Raw genomic sequence first — 4,082 nt, forward strand, 5'->3', positions numbered from 1 at the left:
TTGTTTTTCTGCTGTAGCAAACTTGCTCATATTATGATCCTACATCTGTACAGGGAGGGTTCACTCATTCAGCAGGGTTGAGGGGCACACTGACTTTGTTTCTGATATGATATCTGATGAAACTCATGTCCTATTCTTTGGCAGGTGAGGAATCCTCTTTCACCTCTGGATTCCATATATCTATGATGACAACTTTCAATGATCTCTATGAAGGCATCAAGGGAACAGAGGGGTTATAATTGTACACGAAAGAGAAAATATAATTTCTATAATAGATGAATAGATGTAGTTGACGGATAAACCATAATGGGGTCCATCTAATCCTTGTGAAAGCCTAGAATTCTGGGAGAGAGGAGAAGGGAGAACAGTGGTAGGATGTTTCTGTATGGACACACACACACACACACAGACAGCACTCTGCAGGCAGAAACACTGGCTACAATTCCTCTCATTCCTGAGTTGTTTGAATCATAAATACAGTGCCTTAAGAAAATATTAATAACCCTTGATTCATACCACATTTTGTGGTGTTATAGCCCGAATTCAAAAAGATTAAATATTTATTTTCCTCACCCATCTACACACAATAACCCATAATGACTAAGTGAAAACATATTTTTAGAAATGTTTGCAAATTTATACACAAATATCTAAGTTACATTTGTAAGTCAATACATGTTAAAATCCCCTATGGCAGCAATTACAGCGGTGAGTCTTTCTGGGTCTCTAAGAGCTTTGGACACCTGGATTGTACAATATATGCCTATTATTCTTTTCAGGATTCTTAAAGCTCTGTCAAACTGGTCATTGCTAGACAACCAGATTTAAGTCAAAACTGTACCTCGGCCACCCAGGAACATTTACTGTCGTCTTGGTAAGAAACTCCAGTGAATATTTGGCCTTTTAGGTTATGGTCCTGCTGAAAGGTTCATTCATCTCCCAGTGTCCGTTGGGAAGCAGACTGAAGCAGGTTTTCCTCTAGGATTTTGCCTGTGCTTTGCTCCATTCCGTTGATTTTTTAATCCTGAAAAACTCCTCATGCCTTAACGATTACAAGCATACCCATAACATGATGTAGCCACCACTACGCTTGAAAATATGGAGAGTGATACTCAGTAATGTGTTGTATTGGATTTGCCACAAACATAACAAACAACATAACACTTTGCTTTCCCACATTTGTTTTGCAGTATTAGTGCAGTAGTATTAGTATTAGTATTATCAGTATTAGTGCAGTAGTATTAGTATTAGCAGTATTAGTGCAGTAGTATTAGTATTAGTATTAGCAGTATTAGTGCAGTAGTATTCGTATTAGCAGTATTAGTGCAGTAGTATTAGTATTAGCAGTATTAGTGCAGTAGTATTAGTATTAGTATTAGCAGTATTAGTGCAGTAGTATTAGTATTAGCAGTATTAGTGCAGTAGTATTAGTATTAGCAGTATTAGTGCAGTAGTATTAGTATTAGTATTAGTATTAGTATTAGTATTCGTAGTATTAGTGCAGTAGTATTAGTATTAGCAGTATTAGTGCAGTAGTATTAGTATTAGTATTAGCAGTATTAGTGCAGTAGTATTAGTATTAGTATTAGTATTAGTATTCGTAGTATTAGTGCAGTAGTATTAGTATTAGCAGTATTAGTGCAGTAGTATTAGTATTAGTATTAGCAGTATTAGTGCAGTAGTATTAGTATTAGTATAAGTATTAGCAGTATTAGTGCAGTAGTATTAGTATTAGTATTAGCAGTATTAGTGCAGTAGTATTAGTATTAGCAGTATTAGTGCAGTAGTATTAGTATAAGCAGTATTAGTGCAGTAGTATTAGTATTAGTATTAGCAGTATTAGTGCAGTAGTATTAGTATTAGCAGTATTAGTGCAGTAGTATTAGTATTAGCAGTATTAGTGCAGTAGTATTAGTATTAGTATTAGCAGTATTAGTGCAGTAGTATTAGTATTAGCAGTATTAGTGCAGTAGTATTAGCAGTATTAGTGCAGTAGTATTAGTATTAGTATAAGTATTAGCAGTATTAGTGCAGTAGTATTAGTATTAGTATTAGCAGTATTAGTGCAGTAGTATTAGTATTAGCGGTATTAGTGCAGCAGTATTAGTATTAGCAGTATTAGTGCAGTAGTATTAGTATTAGTATTAGCAGTATTAGTGCAGCAGTATTAGTATTAGCAGTATTAGTGCAGTAGTATTAGTATTAGTATTAGTATTTGCAGTATTAGTGCAGTAGTATTAGTATTAGTATTAGCGGTATTAGTGCAGCAGTATTAGTATTAGTATTTGCAGTATTAGTGCAGTAGTATTAGTATTAGTATTAGCAGTATCCGTGCCTTGTTGAAAACAAGGTGCATGTTTTGGGACATTTTTATTCTGTACAAGCTTCCTCCTTTTCCCTCTGTCAATTAGCTTAGTATTGTAGAGTAACGACAATGTGGTCTTTGTGGTTGAATCTATCTTTGAAATGAACTGCTTGACTGAGGGATCATACAGACAATTGTATGTGTGGGGTACAGCCATGAGGTAATCATTCACAAATCATGTTAAATACTGTTATTGCACACAGAGTGAGTCCATGCAACTAATTATGTGAGTTTTAAAGCACATGTTTACTCCTGCACTTCTTTAGGCTTGTCATAACAAAAGGGGTTGAATACTTCATTCTGCCTTTCATTCTGATTCTCATAGCCTCAACAAAACCATGGACTGGTACTGGTACTGTGGATAAATGGCCTACCAATCAAATTGTATTTGTCACATGTGCTGAAAACAACAGGTGTAAACCTTACAGTGAACTGCTTACTTACAAGCCCTTAACCAACAATGCATTTGGAAAAAAAGTAACCAAGAAACATTTGCTAAATAAACCAAAGTAGAAACAGAAGAAAATAACAATAACCAGGCTGTATACAAGGGGTACCAGTACAGAGTCAATGTGCAGGGGTACGAGTTAGTCAAGGTCATTTAGGTCATGTGTACATGTAGGTCGGGGTAAAGTGACTAAGCATAGATAGTAGCAGCAGCATACGTGAAGAGTGTGAAGGAATGTGTGTGTGTGTGTGTGTGTGTGTGTGTGTGTGTGTGTGTGTGTGTGTGTGTGTGTGTGTGTGTGTGTGTGTGTGTGTGTGTGTGTGTGTGTGTGTGTGTGTGTGTGTGTGTGTGTGTGTGTGTGTGTGTGTGTGTGTGTGTGTGTGTGTGTGTACAGTGAGCCTGTGCAAGAGTGTCAGTGCAAAACATAAAAGACGCCTATGAAATGAATGACTTAAGCTTCGCCACAAAGGCAGAGTTTTCATCCCTGTTTTCTGCTCTGGGGGGTGGTCTGCATTGCTAGCTCAGACTCAGCCACTGAAGCTCAGATCAACACCCTCAGTTTGGAGACATCAGAGAGAGAAACTCAAGATCAACACCCTCAGTTTGGAGACATCAGAGAGAGAAACTTACAGAAAGTCTGAATGAAAGAAACAGAGACTCTTGTGGAAGATGAAAATAAATAAAAATCTCCCACACACAAACACATTCCACACATTTTGCCATGGGGCAAAGAGAAAATGTGCAGCTTTATAGATAATCTCATGATATTCTACACATTTTCCCATGAGGTTGAGAGACAATTGCTGTTTTATAGCTAACTTTCTGCAATTTATATTACCATGGGTCAGAGGGAAACAGTTTTATAGCTAATCATGCTATTGTACACATTTTGCAATTAGGCTGAGAGAATTAAGCAAATTTTCTGCAATTCTACACACATTGCCATGAAGCAGAAAGAAAAAAAATAGCAGTTTTATAGCTAATCATGCTATTCTACACATTTGTCAATGAGAATGAGCAGAAATGTTGCAGTCTGACAGTTAATTTACTGTCATTCAAGGCCTACTATATCTGGGGGTGGGGTGGGGGGTGGCACACTATAACCCGCTGCGGGGTATGTGGTATACCAGTGCTTACTAAACCTACAACTCCAGACATGGGATTAGAAGTCGCAATATGGGGACAGCTGAATGGCAGAATGAAAGTCTTCTGTATGGGTTGGGATTTCTATTTTGGATCTTTGTTTTGCTGATCTACGTTTGGCAAAAG

The sequence above is a fragment of the Oncorhynchus gorbuscha genome, unplaced genomic scaffold (assembly GCF_021184085.1).
Source record: "Oncorhynchus gorbuscha isolate QuinsamMale2020 ecotype Even-year unplaced genomic scaffold, OgorEven_v1.0 Un_scaffold_847, whole genome shotgun sequence".
Classification (NCBI taxonomy): domain Eukaryota; kingdom Metazoa; phylum Chordata; class Actinopteri; order Salmoniformes; family Salmonidae; genus Oncorhynchus; species Oncorhynchus gorbuscha.